The sequence below is a fragment of the Nomia melanderi genome, chromosome 12 (genome assembly GCF_051020985.1).
Source record: "Nomia melanderi isolate GNS246 chromosome 12, iyNomMela1, whole genome shotgun sequence".
NCBI classification, from domain to species: Eukaryota; Metazoa; Arthropoda; class Insecta; order Hymenoptera; family Halictidae; genus Nomia; species Nomia melanderi.
This window is the reverse complement of record NC_135010.1, coordinates 5088469-5109081: the sequence shown is the minus strand read 5'-3', so window position 1 is coordinate 5109081 and position 20613 is coordinate 5088469. Positions and strand designations below refer to the sequence as shown.

At 34.6% G+C, this 20613-nt stretch overlaps 1 long non-coding RNA gene across 1 annotated transcript in view; it reads left to right on the top strand.

Moving 5' to 3' along the window:
- LOC116426200 (uncharacterized) overlaps positions 1 to 20613 on the top strand; it is a 187155-nt gene that overhangs the window by 86766 nt on the left and 79776 nt on the right. Inside the window, exon 2 of the long non-coding RNA XR_004234855.2 lies at positions 29 to 134. This is a non-coding gene — a long non-coding RNA (uncharacterized LOC116426200). The remainder of the gene's footprint in view (positions 1 to 28; positions 135 to 20613) is intronic.

Below are 20613 nucleotides of genomic sequence, written 5' to 3'. Positions count from 1 at the left end.
TTAAATTACGAAATTATTTTTGTTTCAGGTGGAAGCTCTACGTTTTCTTAAATGGAACTTCGTACTTCATTCATCAATACTTGACAACAACCCCAAACATGAACTGAAGGACTCGCGATTCATGGTGATTCAAGGTATTTGTTCGAATCTTCTAAATCATAAGCAAAATTCGCACTATTTGGACGAATCTTTTAAGCCACAAACAAAAATTCACCGGAAGACGATATCCTTCAACTCTTTACGGACGAAATTTTTCCGAGATCAAACTTTCATGTTTGTAATATCAAGTTGCAAACAAATAATTTAACACTACAACTATTTAGCATTTAATATGATTATTTTCAGTGCCTTCAGGCATTAATTAGAGTACTCAAGTGAAATTATTTATTTTCGAAATCATTTCAAATATTCAATACTTCTAAGGTATCAATCTTTGCGAAACAAGGAAACCAGTCATTATGACTGATAGTTTTAGTGTTAACTACTCAAACAGCAAGATATCAGTACATAGTTTCCTCCATAGAATCTACAAAAGGTTTCGTATACTTTGAACAATCCTCGTCCGCAAAGAGTTAATCTCCATAACTAAGAAGCATTCAATGAAGTCAAAGAACGAACAATTTAATCCTACAATAATTCATCTGCGTTAATTCGAAACGAGACGCATTTTTAACTTTTCGTTCGCATTAGAAATATTTATAACATCTGGAACGATGTACATTGCGCGCTGCTTATATTCAATCTTCGTTTTAATACTCGCAATAAAACCGGAATAAGAGCCGCGTTGTTCGAGCTGTAAAATCAGTGAAAATTATTTGAATAATTCCAGAGCACGGCCGTTTTTGCCCGGGTATCGTCATAATTGAAAGCGAATCGTTATTCTCTCAAGGGAAAACCATCTTTATCTCGAACGTTAACCGGAAAATAATCGCGGCCATGTTCGGCCAGGGAGAATTCCGAGTCGTCGGCATTCCGCGGTGCGCCTATCTTAATGTTAACTTCCAATATACGTCTCCGCGGAGTGTAATCATTAAATAGGCCGCCGCGACGAGCGTAATAAAGTGTGCGAATAATCAATTGCGCGCGGCAGCGCCTTATAATAGGCGAGCGCCGTTCGCGTAATGAGAAAAGAAAGCGTGGGCCGATGCTTTTACCCCACGGCTACGTTCGATTAATCCCACGCGAGTCAATTAAAGAAACACATAGAAAAGTTTCGACAACCTTGCGTTGTTGCCGACTAAACGAGAGAGGCCTGTGTATGTAAATCGCTGTCGATAATTACAACTTACCGGCGGCCGAGAGATCTCGCGGGGTGTAACGGAAATAATTGATGAAATTTTAGAAGCGTGACCCGCACGTCTTGAAAATAGGAGAAAGTGGAGTTTCGTATATAATTGTTCGCGGGGTTGAATTCACTAATCGCTGTGAATTGTACTGATGGTAGGAGATTATTATTTTTACTTTTGTAACTATTTTATTTATGATAACGATGATTTGTAGTAAAGATTTTAAATAAAATTTGATATAATTTTGTTCATTTTGTTTATTCAATATTTGATATTGTAATTTTTCAAATGTTAATTAATCAATATTTGATAATCTTTCTGATTTTAATTATTTAAAATATGATATTGTAATTTTTTCTTAACTGAATTTAAATATTACCTTTATATTAATAATATTTACTCTGTAGATGAGATGTAGCTTTGTGATGAGCATAAAATTCTTTTGTTCATCTAATGAACTACATTATTATTAAAATAAATCTGATGAAAGGACCTACAAAAGAAACCTCATGAGAAAGTGTTAATAATATTTATAATTTGCTAAGACAAAAGTTATGTGCTGATCGCAGGAAATAATACTTACTAGATATATAATATTACAAACAGTATTTTTTATTCTTTTTTTTCAATTCAGATGCTTCGAGAGGTTTTACAGATCATAGTATTTCCTATTTGTTATAATTTTACTGCACCATAAACTCAATAATACTCCGCATTTCTGTTTGTTAATTAATTTTTCATTATAAAATCCTTATTAAGAATAGGGGAAGTTATTTGAATAAAACAGGCATAAAGCAGCCTAATACGATACTTTTTAATAAATACAGATTTATAATTGCAATCTTAGAATTTTTTCTGTAGCCACATGCACCAGTACAAAATATTACACAAAAGTTCCTACAATCACTTTTCTTTCATTAAACAATCCAAATTTCCAAACAATAATATTTTTGAACTTTTGAACGATAATACGTAAGAAACATAACATCATAAATAGTAAATCTCCATACTGTCACTGGTTCGCTAATTGCCGCGGATGTGTAAGCAAACGTAGATTTTTGCGGATTAATTATAGAAACAGGAATCGAAAAAATATTCTGTAACCTATTACAAGTTCTATCAATTATCATTAAGTGTAGAAATATTAATCGCTATGCCGGATATTACTGGTCATTCAAACGTTCATACTTTTCGAAACAACTGTAACTTAAGAATTTAATGCACACTACCAATCAAAAAGTTCGGTATCACTTCTAATATTCACCGTTCGCGAAAGGAAATTGAATTGAAAAAATAGCAGTTAATTATTTCCTATTTCCAATAAAGTCATTCGAATTTCAAGTTTTTATTAACATTGCTTTGACTCTTTTTTATTTTCGCAGCGATTTTTTTCTCTGGTTAATATACCACAACCTATTCTATCGATCATGTAATTATCCCGAGAAAAATTTAGATATTACACCGCCAATGCATTAATAATCCGTCTCCTCTTCAAGCATTTGATTTTATAAAGTAAAATTATCATTGAAAGGAATGTTACTTTCATTATGAAATGCAAAGTAGTGTCAAATAATCTCAGATTATAACAGGTTCCATAACTTTAACTAGCATTAATTTTAACTTTTTTTTCTACTACATTATTAACGATAAAGTACTTTCATCAAACACAGTTGTGAAAGAAATTATTGGACAACGAGTTAAGAAACGTTGATCTACTACAGTGAACACTGGATAATTGCAACATCGAGAACTTCTTCATAATTGCAACGTCTTCATCTCCACTATATCCCCATCAGATTCCTTTTAATACAACATAGCACTCGACAACCGACGGCGGTTGAAGGGTGTAATATGATTTGAGTATTGTTGAACTCGACGATTTCAACGTCTCTTTCTTTTCTATTCACAGTCCTTTTCTATACTCGAAATTTCAATCGCTTATTATGTAAGTTATAATGGGCAACTAGGTTAACTTGTTTTATAAATATTGTCATGGACATTGAGCTCAGTTTTTCGTTTTAACTGATTATAGTTTTATTCAATCGAATCTATAGATGGCTGTCACTGCCAATTCTATTTTTAATACAAGTATAATGATTACAATCGAAATTCTGTCGCGTTTGATGTCATTTTATTTAAAAAAAAAACATAACAAACTCGATGGTGAAAGTTGCATCCATCAAAAGTTAGAAATAAAAAGATTTAATTTTTGAGTTAAAAGTCTTAAGCTTATCGAGAGCCTTTAACCTGTTAACTGTGACATTTAATTTCAGAAATCTCTGATAATGCTCGCAATAAAGTCAAATAATGAAGTGAATACTCGTCTAACATATGCCAAATACACCTATAATATATTCAAACGAAAAGTTAAAGCAAATCGAAGAAGAATGATATGTTTATCTAAAAAGATAAATAATTTATAGTTCAAAGAATTAGTATCATTTTACTTTTAAGACGACGTGTATACTCGTCAAACGCGTTGTCTTTTCATACATCCGCCATGCTAAATTTTTCGTTTCTTGGGGTGGATTTGGTTTTACTTCTTCATAATTGTAACCTGATCCCGTTGAGTTTTGCAATTATACAATGCTCACTTATGCCGCTGTGGTGCGGGCGCGAGTGATGCGCCCTACGTTCGTTCGGTAACTTGAACGCCTGGGCAGACGAGCAGCCGCGCAACAATGGCAACGCACAGTTGTCTGGAAGTCCGTTTTTTGTGGCCAAAATTCAAAAGTCATGCAAATTTTATGAAAATTCGTAATTAGAGGATTTTGGTGTCAGTGATGACGAATCTAGCACCAAAAATTTAAAATTCCAGATGGCGGATTCAGTATCGTGCATCCGTGATATAGAAATTCGTTTTGCACGGCTGAAATTGAAAGAATCTTTGTATTGTATATTTTAGTTTCTGTGATTATTATAAATAATATAAATAAGAAATAACCAAGAAATAAGAATATATAATACAAAACATAAAATATAAATCATAAAATACAAAATATTCCACTAAAATTATTCTAGGTTTTCCAATTCAAAGTTATCTAAATATGGGAAAAGTGGCAGATGGTGGCACTTAAAATTTACATATTCTTCCTCTGTAATGCTTATATTTTCATATAAAAGTATCTTCATATCTAGCAGTCGCTAGCATTTCTTTAAAACCCTTCCCAAAGTTCAAATTGTTATAACCATTACATTGTTTTCACATAAATTAATAAATGCTTACAACGTCATTGAATAATCACGATATAATTATCATCACTCATATAAGTGTCTTCAAAACCTGTTATTCAGTAACCTACATTAAATATTTGGAGAAATTAGTTTCATTTTAAATATTAGAATTTTCGCTTTAACACGTTATACTCGATCACACGACCATCTGAAACGGATAACATTTTGGATTTCTGAGTTTTACAGTATCCTTACTTTATACAGACAAAAATATTTCCAAAATAATTAAACGTAATTAATATTAAATGGACATAAATTAACTTTAATTAAATAATTAAACTTGAAAAAATTAATTTTGGACAAGAAAAATGAATTTTTAGACCACTGTTCGCCTTAGCAAGTGAGCAGCCGTGCATCGATGGCAACGCGACGATCGCGTCCCGAGAGCGCAGCCCGAGTCCGCGCTCCTAAATATTGATTTCGAAATAACCGCAATTATCCGAGCGACGTAAAGTCCGCCGGCGGAGCATTTCAAGAACGGCGGCGGCGCAATTTCGCCGCGGACGAATGCAACCGCCGCTTTGTGCAACAGTTTCCGCACTAGCACACCTCCGCCGCGGCGTTCTACTACACACGCCTCGTCATACACGGCGTAACTCACGAGCCTCTTTATTCCTTTTTCCTCGCGGCTCCGTTCTTTCCTGTTCCTTTTTTACTTTTAGTTCTTGTTCGTTCCTTCTCATTCCTTTGGACGGTCGGTCGATCGGACAGCACCGAAACGTTAATAAATATTTATTGGCCACCGCGAGGCATCGGGCCGAGAGAAAAGAATGATACGCCGGTCGAGCGCGAACCCCATTTAAAATGCTAATTGTTTACGCGGAATCGTGGGCCGGACGGGCGACGTATGAAAAATTTCATTAGCAAAAACCCCGGGACCGTGTACGCTAATTATTATAAACGATTATTAAAGCAACCGTAAAACCGGCGCGTATTCCGCGTTTCTGCGTGGGACCGCGGGTGAAAACGTTTAACGCGAGTCGATTAATCTTGCATCGCAACGGTAAACATGGTTTATGGGCCCTCGAATAGATTTTTTCCCTCTATATTTCACATTTAATTACACCGCAGCTCGCTCGTTCCTGCGCTCATTCGGGGTTTAGGAGGCAGTAAACGTTGCCGCGATGGTCTGCGGATCGGCTGACGGAAAAACGCGCGAAACATCTTTCTGCTCGCTCTTCGCCCGCTTTTTCCTCGTTACGTCTGTTTAGGGATCGCGATTACTCGAGGAAACTGGAGTCGATGTTGTATTCCGCGAGGCAGAACAAACTGGTACGATGCATATGATAAGATAACTTGGTAATCTGTAAATTAATTTCGAAATAGCTTCTTGGATTCTGATTGCCAACTTTAAAGTGGAGTATATTTAAGGGGGTTGATGTTGGAACGTTAATCCTTAAGTCCGCAATCGATTTCTTGGACTGCTGGTGAATAAATCAATGATAAAACGTGAATGAAAACGTGAACTATTTATAATTTCAATGATTGTGCGTTATAACGTAATTGAAAAGTACATGAAGCTTTAGTACTATGAATCATGCATGATGAAAAATGCGTATAAGTAGGAGATTTGAATAGTTCGGTAGATTGTAGCGTTTAAGGGTTAAACGTGACCAGGAATTATACGCAGATATTTCATGTACTGATGTCAATAATTCGATTATGTGAACTGAGAACTTCGTTTTCTATTTTGGCCGCGTTTTCGGGTAATTTGAGTACTATGCGATTCGAGCATTGAGAATTATCGATTGCAATGGGTAAATCGTGAGATGTAAACTTGCTTCGTAACATTAATGAATCGTGAAATGTAAATTCGCTGATACTGCAAATTCGAATTTTATTCTGTAACGTGCACCTGCTCCTTTTTATTATGTATGAATGTGAAGATTCGTTTTGTCATTTGAGATGATTGCTCTAACTTGTTGGGATCTTTTTTTGGAAGTTAAGGAAAAACTGTCGAAATTCTGACAGAAATTATAAATTCCGAGTGCGAAATTAAGACGCTAATTTTTGTGGGATTATGTTTTTTCTTATATTTTGTATTTTTCATTACTGTTATGAGCTATAATTTGCATGGATATGATTAGTATTAGAAACTCATATAAATAGAGGAGCATTTTCAATCTAACCATTAAGATTATGGTTAATTGATATGCATAATATGATCTGCACAAATGATTATAAGTGTTCTCATTTTCATTTTCTTCGGCATCGCTATATTTTATTGTTTCATATTAAAATACCGTTATAATCGTTACTATAACAATTATAACATAATGGTAATTGTAATAAGTGTATTTTATTATCCTTCCTGTACTATGATGATCAATCTGACCGAAAATGGCTATTTAAAAATTGTTTATATTGTTCGAAATATTTCAGAACTATTTAAGTAATGCAAATTAAGTATCATAAACATGGTGCAGAATCGTTAGTACAATAAATGCATGTAATAGTAGTATTTTAAATTGAATTCTATTAACTTAACCCCTTACCATATGATTTCTCCTTGATGAGGTTTAACAATTCGCTACCAAAAGGAAGAAATTATTACTATAAATATTAAACATTCAGAAATGAAAAACCTTTAACATAAGATTGACTCAATATTATAAATCAAGAGATTAAAATCTAAATACCACATAATTTTCTTTTTTAATTATTACCTGAGAAAAACCTAAGAATTAATCAATACACTACGAATACGAATTTATATATTATAATTTCTTTAGGAGAACTATTTAAACGAATAAATCGATTTAAGACGTTAAGGATTAACCCTTTTATAGACTATCTGAAAAGATCAGAGTGACTCATCTCCAATTTTGCATAAAAATTAGAACGATACGTTTCTTAAGTTTCGAAGGGCCTCCTATCCTTGCATTTATACGAATACACAAATTTTATTTCAAATCTCTCGCAAATACGCCTTCACGGTTCGAATACTTGCAAAATCAAACTTCTGAAGTGGGTCAATTCAACGCGTCCGGTAGTTTTAGTGATAACATCATTGGCAACTTCGAAACAAAAACATCTGAACGTACGTGGTACGTCTTTCCAGCGCAAGAGATTCAACGAATTTCCGTTTCTTTCGACCCAAGTTTTTTTCCATCGCCATGCCGGGACGAAGCGAATTGTAAAACGTTTCAGCGTTTCAATCGAGAGCACTGAAAGAGAAGTGTCCGGGGTCCGATCCCGCGAGCTGCGAGCGTCTGACCCAGATTTTTCTTTTTGCCCGCTCGGCTAGATTGCCGATAATGATTAAATCGCCTCGCTAGTTTCGTGGAACGGTCAGCAGCCACAAAGACAGTCTATCCTTAGCAACCAGGTCTCCCGGCCACCCATACACGCGTACCTTAACGATTGTTGGCCGCACGGAGCGGCCGTGTAAAGCGGTTACGTGCACGAGCGTGGCCCCCGTGCCTAGGGTACGTGTGTAAGAATCGGAAAGATCACGCAGCCTTCGTAATCCGTGCTCCGCGGCGACCGTATACCGATCGTAATCTCCTCGAACGAAAAGAAAAACTTCATCGGGGGAAGCATTTCGTCTGTTCCTTGCGGCGCGGCATTAACACGTTCGGCGGCACGGCAAAATTCAATTATTAGATTGTGCCATGCGAAACTGCACCTTTTTGCGGCTCGAAAATGGAAACGGGTATTCTAAAAATGGCGATCTTTATTTCGTTTGCTGGTGCTGTTGCTGATAGGCATTTAGGGACGCTATTTTGTGTCCTTTTTCGGCGATGTGATAATGTACAGTGTTTCATTGGGTTGAACTGTCTTTGCGTTTTTCTGTGCGGTGTTTTGTATTGTAATGCAAGGATAAGCATTGGAAATGAGGAAATTTAAAGATGAATAGCATAGGTAGATTGGTAGTAGTATTAGATAGACTTTGATTTGACTTGCAGAAGTTTTTATTCGACGATTTGGAAATACGAGGCTTTTTCGTTAATTTAATATTATTTTGATAATTGACTGGATATTGAAACTGTGATAACCATTAATAAAAATCGAAGAAAGAATATATTAATGGTTGTAGTAACTATAAGGTTGAAATAATATTATTACTGGTACTGCATTGTTGTTAGGTAATTGAACAGAATTATATATAAAAATCAAGTCTGTCAAAACTGATGTATTTACTTCGTGTGGTATACAAGAGATTTGTTTGTTGTAAAACATTTTTAATGTAACAAATATGAAGTAAAAGAGTTATTAATGTTTTAAGTATTGCATATTATATCGTATTACAATTTTAAATGATAATGTACATACACAGATAGGAAAAGTCAAGAGGCTTTACTAGAACTTGTTAATCAATTAAAATATAAACCCCTAAGTATTTCAAGACAGAAAAAGAATCACCACTTTCATAATAAACGGTATATTGAAAACCATCGTTACTAAGGAAATGATACGATAAGGATATACAAATAATTCATTATTTCTTTCCTGAATTAAAAGAAAAAGAATGAGAAAGGCGTGAAGATTGGACGAACAAAAATTGTATAAGAAACAAGCCTCAATCATTAATTATACTGTACACATAGTGCTTTGTCATGTACCAAGTATCAACAGTGATACACAATTGACTTAACATACTAACAACTTGAAGGATTGACAATGATATACACCGGATGATTGATGCTACCAACCTCATTCAACACTTTCGCCGCTGTGTCACTTAAATGTGGTTGACACATTTATGCTTATGGATCTAATAATAAATCTTCACAATCGAATGTCAAACGAAAACAGGAATCACAGAATAATAAAGAAGTAAATTGAACCCCTTTTGATCCATACAACATCAGTTACATCGAAATAATGTCTGCAAATTAAAAAGAAAAAACAAATCATATAGAAATATTATAAAAATAATGTTACATTCTATTGGCAGTTGTGCACAATAGAAAAGTATTAAATTCTAAAAAATATTACCCTAAAATTCAAAATTAACCCTTTTCCATGTGTAAGTTACGATATTTCAAACTCAATAATCAATTTCATTAAAAACACTTGCATACCTGAAACGCTTATTTCACAACAAGCCCTTCTTACACACAGTATCCTAGTCACCAGAAAAGAAACTACCAAACAATTGTTTCACTAAATCATTCTTTACGACGCTCGTAAAACGCATCGGAACAAGAATCTTCTAAAAGTAATACAATCTCTGCACTGTGTCAAACCTAATCAGCTCTCATAGGCTCTACAAATGTTGCAACCGATATTTTTGCAAAATCGCCAATGAAACTAGGAATTCGCATAAACGCGCGCGCTCCGGTAACGAGGTGTCAGAGTTATCGGTAAGTTTTACGCGTCCCCGCAACCATATTGGTCCAATCGTTTTACTGTCAATAGAATTAGCGGGAATACAGAACGTGGGTACGCGATGGAAAATAACATCGACACATCGTAAACGCGTTTCCGAATCGAATGTCCGATTTTATTGCGCGTTTATCGGCAGCAGGCTGATGCGTGTTCGATGTATCGCGACCGCGTTGCGCGACGCGGTCTTGATAAATTAACGTGGAACCCGGGATTAATCGCGACGATTACGACGCCGTATCGCGTAAGAACGTCCGCCTTTATAAAGTCGCTCGCGCGGCGGATCGTTTTTTAACGGTACGGATTTTACCCGGCTCTCGCGCGATTTCTCAATCGCGACACGCGAAATTTCTGCTCCGACGCGAATTTATCACCGGGCGCGCGCGGACTATTTGTATACGTCGCGGGGCTGTCGCTGAAAAAATAAGAAATCTTCAATCGGTTAGCTGCGGGCAGCCGTGGGTATATAAGTAAGTAGGATTGAATATGGCGTCTTAATGTCTGCATTGTCGCTAGACTGCGGAGCCTTGTGGAAATTTTGGTTTTGAGGAAAGCTGTTGGAAAAATGGAAATTTTACAGAGAATGGTTTTTTTGTGATTTGATTGTGGATGTTTATAGAAAATCAAATTTTTAGGAGAACTATTGAAGAAATGATTTCTTGGGATTAAAATGCGGATTTTTATGGGAATTCAGATTTATGGAAGATTATTAGGAAAAATGGAACTTTTAGTGAAAATTATCAATCAATTCAAAATTGTAATGTTAGGTTCACAAAACGTGTCAAATTAACTCATATTGAATTTTACAAACATTATTTGGTAAAGGTTTCTGTCGATTTTAAATGAATTAATATCTATCCTAATTGTCTATTGGTAAACTTCTAATTTCTTAGATTTATATGAACGAACATCAATATTTCTAGGAACAATAGAATAAATTGTAGAAAAAATGTAAATAAATTAAATTAAAATTACGACTAAAAATAAGTTTTTCTAATAAACACGATAAAAAACATCGCAGTTTGGATATTTTGTCTATTTTTCATATTTTAACCTTGCAAAGAAAACGATACATGTATTCTACAATATCTTCTATTTTCGTGCGTGGAATCAGTTCATGCAAATTTTAGAAAAACCGTTACCGCCACACCCTGTATAATAACGAACATTCTGATTACATAAAACGTTAAACAGCGGAACAAAATTTTCTCAGTTAAATAGTATGCGAATATTTAACTCCAGAAGTAGTAATTTCCTAATCTAAGCAACCCACCCACCTGCGTAAGATAAGAATTTACATTTTTATCACCTTTATTACTAAAAAAATGTAAATTCTTTTTAATCTTTTAAACAAAAGAAACGACTCACGTTTAACATTTTATAATACGTTTGATAAGGAAAACAATTATAATAATTCTTAACTTTCTCACCTCAGTTTTGTTCAACAAATAACTTAGATCTAGAGAGATTTTTATGAATGTTGATTCAATACCCAATGTGTTAAAGTAAATTACAGATTTCATTAGACAATCTTAATCGCTTTACCAAATATAAATGCTACTAATATACTCTTTCCTTCTTCAAAAAGTGTAATATAAAAATTTTAATCGTTAACTCAAAATCTATCAATATCTACCTAACTCAATATCTATTCACGTTACAGGTAAATTTCAATAAGGACAATAAAAACTCCTTTCCAACGAGTTTCAGTTGACTACATAAATTCATTTCATCAAATCCCCCAAACATCCATCCCAATGATATTCCTATGCTTCGAAAACATCTCAGAACGTGCTAAACAACAATAACGATCATTCCAATAATAAAACATTACCACATTATTTCCAACAAACCTTCAATTCGACTGAGAAATCGGAACATTTCGCTACGCCTAAGAGTAAAGACGGAAAAAGAAACTCCTTCGCACGAAGGTCCTAAAATCCCCGATGCCAACATTGAAATTCCATCCGGTCGTGTACCGAGTGCTCATGTAAATCATTAATCTCCATTTAATTGATCTATAACCTACACGGATCCCGTTTAATCGTGCACAATGCCCGCGCTCCCCGTTAACAATCTCCGGCGGCGCGGCGCGGTTTCGCAGAATTAATCCGTACAGCTATCCGAGCATGATCCGGTGGAACTGCAGCGACCGCGCGCTGCCCGTATCGCGTCATATTAAATACAAATCACGAATTTCTCGCGGAAGCATACCGTCGACGGAGGGAAAAAGAGAGAGATAGAGAAAGAGATCTTTAACAGCGCGAGCACGCCGCGCCGGTAGTTCAGTGGCTATGCGCCAAGCCCTCGAGAGGCCGGGATAGAGCGCACAGCTGTAGCCTGGGTTGGGGCAACACCGATCCGGCCACGGTTCCTTCTCGCGGCCCGGCTTCATGACAGCCCCGGGCTATGTAGGCGTGCGGATAACTTTCGTCCCTGTTCCGCCGTTCACAGCCGCGGCTGGTTACGCAACGCTCGGCCACGGGAGAACCGACGATGTCGCCGTCGACGGCGTCCTAGTACTCTATTCTGCGTCTATAACGAGAATACCAGCGAAAAGAATGTAGGTCTGATTGGTTAGTTTCCATATGTTGTTATGTACTGTGTTTTTTATTCGCATTTGCTAATGGGGTTACAAAATATCTAACGGAAAAATCATATGTATGTCATTTTTCTTCCGAAATACATAATACCGTTAGGGGATCACCTGATGGCTAGGCTAAGGGGTGTAGATTCAAGTCGTAATTTTTCATCCGGTCTCATTCCATTTTCGATGTTGAAATGCTAGTCATCAATGTAGTTGCGTATAATTAAAACTATGTACAAAATATGTAACGAAAAACTCATAACTGTGTCATTTTTCGAGATGCATAGTACTGTTGGAGGATTACTTGATGGCAAGGCTGAAGGATGTAGTAGGTCTAAGCAGTAATATTTCGTCTGTCCTCATTCCATTTTCGATACTACATAATTTGCTATTTGTCAATAGGGTTTCATACAATCGGAATAATAAACAAAATATGTAACGAGAAACTCATCTTGTCCTGTGCCATTCTGGTAGCTTTCTCAGCTGAAATGCATGGTATTGTTGGAGGATCACTTGATGGTTGGGCTGAGAAGAATAGGTCTAAGTGGTCTCAGTTTTTATCTTTTTTCGTCTCGTTTTTGATAGTAATTTGGTATTCATTAACACGGTTGTATGTAACCAATGGAAACTATGAATAAAATATGTTACGAAAATCTCACCTTACCTTTGTTCCATCCCGCTAGTTTTCTTGTCCGAGATGTATAGTATTGTTGCAGAATCATTTAGGCTGAGGAATGCAGGTTTAATCTGCATCTTTCTCATCCCATTTTTGATACTAATGAACTATTCATCGATCCGGTAACATATAACCAGTGAAAACTATAAACAAGACAATCAGCGAAACATTCCCGTTGTCCTTGTGACGTCCCACTAGCATTCTCATCAGTGACTCAAAATAGCATATAGTTCATTGATTTATTTGTGTTGGTTCTATTCATAAGGACGTTCATTCGTACACGTACATTAAGAAAAAACAATAAACCAACTAAATAAACATGACATATTCTATTGGAGGTTATATCCACAAATATCATCATTATACAGTGCTATTATTTTCTTCTAGAATTGATTTAATAGTAATTGAATGGCTCGGAGTTACAGTGTTGTAATTACTATTCCTGAGCTCTCGAGACGAGAAAACGTCTTGTAAAATGTTCTTGGAGTAATTTCGTACTGATATTGCAATTACTAATACTGATAACTGATTGATTAACAACATTGTATTCAGTAATCACAGTTACTAATATTAATAATTAATAACGATTAATATTATTAACAACATTGTCGTTAATACCCTGTACATACAATACAAACAAAAAATAACATGATGCATCATTTATATAATCATTCTTCAATATTTTACTCAAATAATAACTTTTCAGAAACAAAGCTATGCGCACGAGTAAAAAATTATTTGAAGGTAACAAAAGCAATAAAGTGATATAACTATTATACAAATAATCATTTCTTCAATATTTTTCTCTAAAAATTCCATTAAAAAACCACTGATATCACTTATAGTAAAAACGAGTACAGCAAAACGGTTAAACACGGACACACCGTAGCTGACAGTACTTGCGGCAGAACCGATGCTCTGTTTCCCTTTCCTCACAGCCCTCCCACTCAGTCCCGTAGCTCTGCCACCCTTTCCGGTTGGCTATCCTAACGGATTAATTGTTTTACGGTCGAATCGGATTCCTGCGATATCCTTTCACGCGGTAACAGAGATTTTCCTCGGCCCTGACTCTTCTTCCATCCGATTTCGAAAGAAACGCCGTTTCGTTCACCGATGCTCCACTTTCGTTATTGCAGACGCTCGATTGGCTCGATAGAAGTGACCAGAGGTGGCTGAACCGCATAAACTCGTTTGACATTAATGGATTTTTAATGCTCGCCTTTCAGCCATACTCTTCACTGAACCCGATCATTGGGTCGTTCACCAATGATACTAAATAATTCGAGCGCTTCCAGATTATATTCTTCGATCGTGAAACGACGTATCTGTTCAGATTGATCCATCAATGTTCGCTTAACTGTTCTGGTCTAATTACTAGTTACGTAACATGCTGATGATAATTTAATATCGAGGATTGTAAAGATAGTTTGGTTCAACTGTGAGTAATTAAAACCGCAGAATTATTTAATGATGTTCGTTAAAACTGCTTTATAGGTATATACAGTGTACATTGTTTCGTAATTAATATATTTTCTGCTGTGATAATTAGAGCTAAGATTCTAAGAACAACATATCCGTATTATAAATTTATATATTATAAATGTAAATATATATTATGAATATAAAATATAAACATATATGTATATTAAAATATTGTAAGAAAAATTTTCTCTTATTTTCGAAATTTATCTGTAATAATTTATTTTCTTTTATTTTTAACATCTCAGATGCTGAATTCTGACAATTAAAATACAATGTTTCTATACTCTTTCTTTCGTTTATATGTTCTCACTAGTATTTTTCTTGCTATATCTAGTATTTTTATATTAAACTATTTGTAACACATATTAACCCTTAACAGACCAACGGACCAGGCACTTTTAAGTATTTATTGAGTCCAATGTCGCGTATATGGTGGTAAAAACCGTTTGATTATTTTTATCATTGTTATTGTTGCAATATTTACAATTAACACGATATTTTTTGACGGTAAGTAAAGTTGAAATACTTCCGGTCCGTTAAGGGTTAAATGTTTATATCCATGTAACTTTAACTGGCTAATTATCGGTATATAGGACACAATACTTACCTTAGACATTGTACAAAGTATACATCAACGCCAAACCACAATAAAATACAAAATACCCAAAGTTTTTCCCGTGGAAGAAGCTAATCACAAGTCGTTTGAAATGACGTTCTCGATTGTTTGCCACTGATTCAGAAGACCGCTAATAACGCTGACGTGTTCGGACTTTTCATACGTGAAACGCTCGTTACAGATATCCTTGTGGATTTTCTCCGGGATTTTCGTTTATTTGCCTGCCACTGACGTTTTTCGCGCGACCCGCAACCTTCGTCTCGCTCGACAAGGAAACGAGGTTTTTCTGCCTCTAGTGCCTTTTTTTGCGGCCACGAGGAAACAGCAGCGCTTATTATCACAATAATTTCGCGCGGATATATCCTGCTCCGGCTTCATATCGCTGTGCCGACCGTCATTCGTTCTTCCACGTTCCGGTTTTTGTTCGCCACCGCTGGATTACGAATTTTTATTTGCGGTAAATTGCGAGTACATAATGCAACAAGAGCTCCAGTTGGCGATTGACAATGCTTTTACGTGGAATCCTTCTGCGAGGGACATTTCCGCTTTTATTCTTGGGTCAGGATGAATCATGCTTCGATTTTCTGGCCATTTCTCGATAACTAAACATTAATTTAATAGATGGAAACAGTGTCTTAATTTTTTAGTTTATTGATTTGTTTATTTCTGGTGAACAACGATGCTTTAACGTTAATGTTGATCGAAGGACTACGATGTAAAACATGGAATTTTTCGATAACAATATTTTCGTTCATATTTTTAGGTTAAGATAAATTATTCTTGAAATTTGTTACCATTTCATAGTAACTGCTGTATCTTAATCGGTTAATTTATTAACTTAGTCAGAAGTTAATCGGAAAATTCACAGGAAGTATCCAGTACAGGTAATTTCCATGGAATACGTATAAAACGATTTCATTCTAACTCAATTAAAAAATTGAGGAAATATATTGTTTTCCTTGGAAATAGATAGACTTACACCATTTTCAAATTAAATGATTATACAGTTAATAAATAAAAAATAAAAATTTAACACTCAATTATATATAAGTGGTTTGTTTCTTTAATTTTGTTCTTGAATTGAAATTACATTGTCCTCATAATAATAGCCCATATACTTACATGTAATACGTTTTGGTAATTATTAAGCTTAAAATAACCAGACGTCATAAAATTAACACATATCAGATTTTTTATTTTGAAATCATTAAGAAAATAAGAATATTTAGTTGAGAAATTATTTAAAAAATTTATTTAATCATATGTATACTATTAGTTAATTGAAATTACAATAAATCCATTTTCTATTATTTGCATTAGAAAATATAAATATATTAGTTCAGAAGATGATTATAATTATAAAAAAAACTGGCTTTACCAGGTTTGATAGTCTTTGGAATCCAACCTCGTTATCTTGTACTATGTTTTGCATTCGCATTGGCAATGTACAGAAACACAACTACAGTGTTATGGGTTGTCAATACTGGAAACATTTATTGCATCACTCATACGTCTTAGATATTATTAGTATTCTAATATAAATTAAAGCAGATATGTATAATAGAAACGCGTAGCTGATTACCTTGGCCAAAATCAATCGAATATGAATCATATTATTACGAAAATTCTACATACCTCAAACATATCAGACCAATGCAATGAACATTTTCTCCGCCATATTATTAATTTCCCTTTATAATGAAGTATATTATTTAGGTTAATTATACAATTTTTTATATTTGTAAAATAGAACAATATATCGCTAAATAACATAATCTATGTTCCCCCCAAAAATGATATAAAAGGACAAACACTAATTAGTGATAAATTCACAATCAAATTTTTAAGAGAGTAAAAAATCTGATAATATAAAATATCAAAAGATTTTAAGCAGATAAAAAAGATGAAAATGTTGATGAATAAAAAAGAATATTGATCTGATTTTCAAAATATGAATTAACTTTTAAATTGTAAATTAATTTCCAAAATGTAATTAATAATGTGACAAATTTTTTATTCATGCTTTTTAGTACTTCAATGTGTAACAAAAAGTACATTTATAGAAAAAAAGTCAAATCAATTACAATATGTAAAAAATAAAGCCACGGGAAATACCAAAATTATTATTCCAGGTTATTAATTTTGAGTACTAAAAAAAAAAATTCCGAATGCACTCGGGATAAAGTGGCAAGCCGTTAATTGAATCTCCCGATGGTAAAAGTGTTGGTTCCAGTGAAAGCGGCGCAATCAGCATAATTCACGTTCTAATGAAATAATAAATGGGCCTGTGAAGTAAACGTGCTAAGGAATATACAATGCAGGTTACGTTTCTATGTAGGGTAACGATTGCCCGTTCGGTGAATTGTTCCCACAGTAATGCGTTTTTCTTTGTCTAGCGCCGCCGGTGCCGATCGATCACAGGACTCGCCTGACGAAACCCGCGTTGTTTCGTCATTTCGTATTTGCTCGCCTCTGGACAGCAAACCGGGGAAAGAAATTATGGCAACCGGCGCGATACGCTTGTACAACGCGATGAAATTTTTCACTTTTTCGCCGGTTGGGGATTAATCCTTTTCGCTCGGAAGCTTCTCACTGGAAATATTCCTGATGATATACAGGTAATATCTTTTATCCTCTCGCACTCGATTTATTTTCAGTGTTGTTGGATGCAAACTTGCATTTATTTTTAAGGAAATGAATGAAAGTAGTTCACAGCACGTAGAATTCAAAGTTTTATATTTATTTTATTTATTATTATTATGGTAAGATTTAATTTTCAGAATATTTTAATCTGTGCTACTTTTTCAAGCAATTTCCAACGTTTTATAACAAATTTGTATTGTCATCGACAGTATGACATACGAGTGCAAAGGGATACTACTGACTCGAGAAATCACTCATTTAATTATTTTCAGATAAATATTTTATTTCAATATTTCACATATTGCTGCATTATACAAATTTTATAGTTTTAGTATATTTACTAAGTTATGTGGCAACTAAAAGTCGAATGCAAAGGGTTGGAGTAGATTTGTACGGCAGATAGCAATGTGGTGGTCTGAAGGAATGATTAATAAAAAGCGATAGTAACAATAAGATGAATGAAATGAACTGAATTTTATTAATGGTAATTTGTTATCGATAGTATCTGTAATATCTTTAGTAATGGTAGTCTTTAGTAAAAATATTTAAATTTAAATATATCGTGCGTATCTTAGGTTACGTAATTTACATAGTTATATAAGTTTTAATCGATTAGGGTAATTATTAATTTTACGTATTTCAAGACTTCAAGAAATAGACTATGTCAGTAAACCGTAGAAATTGATTTAAAGTATAATAAAAATTGATGTACGAAAGAGAAATTCGATTTTCTTCGGCTGAGTTATAAATAATTTCTGTTTCATTTCTTTCGACTTTGATCCACTTTTCCCCAAGATAATTAATAATATATTTTGATATATAATATTATAGCAAACCATATTTACATTTAATCCTAAAAATCTGTGGTATTTATTTTCCTTAACCTTTCGAGCTCAAAGTAACGATCCATTGTTATCTTACAAAAATCTTTCTGAATGAGCTTTTATTACCTACCGTAACAAATTATGATTGTTTGCAAATTTAAACAATAGTAATCATCTGTGATATACTATTAATGTACAAGAAACAAATTTCTTATGAAATTATAACCCGGCTGTTTTCTTCGGTTCTTCTTCATTCCAATCACGTTTAGTCTTTCTCAATTTAATTGCCTTCTTACTTCTCCAACTATACTTTCGAATTTGCGAAAATATTTAATAATATATTCAGAACACAAAAATATTTTAGCATTAATAATAAAAAACGAAAAACAATTTTTAAATCTTCCTTTCACAAATCAGAAACAAATGAGAAATATAATTTGCCATACGGAAAATATCCATTGTATTCTTATTTTAATCCGATTTACTCCGTGATCGAGTTCGTCTCAATCCATCTGGCTCCATTACTTAACGTGCACACTTGTCCCTTCATTATGCGACACTCTTTTTACACTGTCCCCTTTTTACGCGGTACATTATAGCACTATTTTCACGGTACTGTTTATACGAGATCCAAATTTAGTAACACCGAATAAAATTCACCTTTGTTTCCTGAAATATCGTTATGATTATTTCTTTGTTAACTCACGCGAAATAAATATTTATTTCTAAAATTTACACCAGCTTTTCCTTCCAATATTTCGTTTTCTTTTCTACTGACACACTCTATTTACATGATTGGATTCTCATCAGCGAATCCACGTGGGACGGATACTCCTCGTAAGCAGAGGGACGGGTATAATTCGTTTCGAACGGGTTAAACGGTCACAGCCACGATATTTTCGTGATTCTCGTTTTCCACGTGACATCATCAGTCGTGCCACGGAACTTCTGTGATCTCTTTTCGCCGAACGCGCTTCGCCCCGGCCGTCCTTCTCTGCATACGATTACCATGCGCAATGAGAATTAGCGGCAGCGGGAGCACTTTCGATTGCGATATACCCTGCGACAAGCCGCGAACCGCCGCTTGATCACGTCAAAGAAATCGCGCGCGTTAATTATTCCGTCCGCGCGTTTCCAGGCCGGCCAGTAGTAAATATCTCTCGTCTGGAGAGCGTGCCGCGATGGAAAATGGACGCGGTCGTATAAACGCGTAAACAGCGTAGAACGTAATAATATTTATGGTCCAGCGATGGTATCGTTCGTATGCACAGGGTGTTCCAGATCTAAGTCGGCAAATGTTGCGAGCTTGTTTGGGCAGTCATTTTAAGTAGAAAACATTGGATACGTTGCGGGTCGAATCGCCTTTGTTGTCAAGATATGAAACGGAAAGTAGTAATCACACGGTTTTTTAATACTCCTTTTATCCTTTTTATGTTAAGATGAACAGAATTTTATAAAAATTGTAAATATAATCTTCCTAATTATCTATAGATAATCTATGAAAGAAGGTTTAAGGTAAGATAAAATTTCGTTTACCTCAATCTTGAAAAGTAAAATAAATGTTTGATACTGTAGTATTATGCATTGGGTTATTTCATAAATAGTGTCAATTTTTAATATTTATTTTACTTTTCAACGTTGAGGTAAACGAGATTTTATTTTAACTTAAACTCTTTTTTTATTGATTATCCATAGATAATTAACCTCTTACAATATCCTGTCAGACACGAGGCGCAGATTTCTAATATGGTTTAACAAACATAAATGTCATTGAGTTTATTAAGTTTAAGTGAAACATTGTTCTTGTTAGCAATTTGTATGATTTATATTAAATCTAGACATAGGAAGAGCATAGAATGTATTCTTTTACTACTGCGTTATTAACGATAAGTAGTTCTAACAAATGCACATACGAAATTAAATCGTAAGGCAAG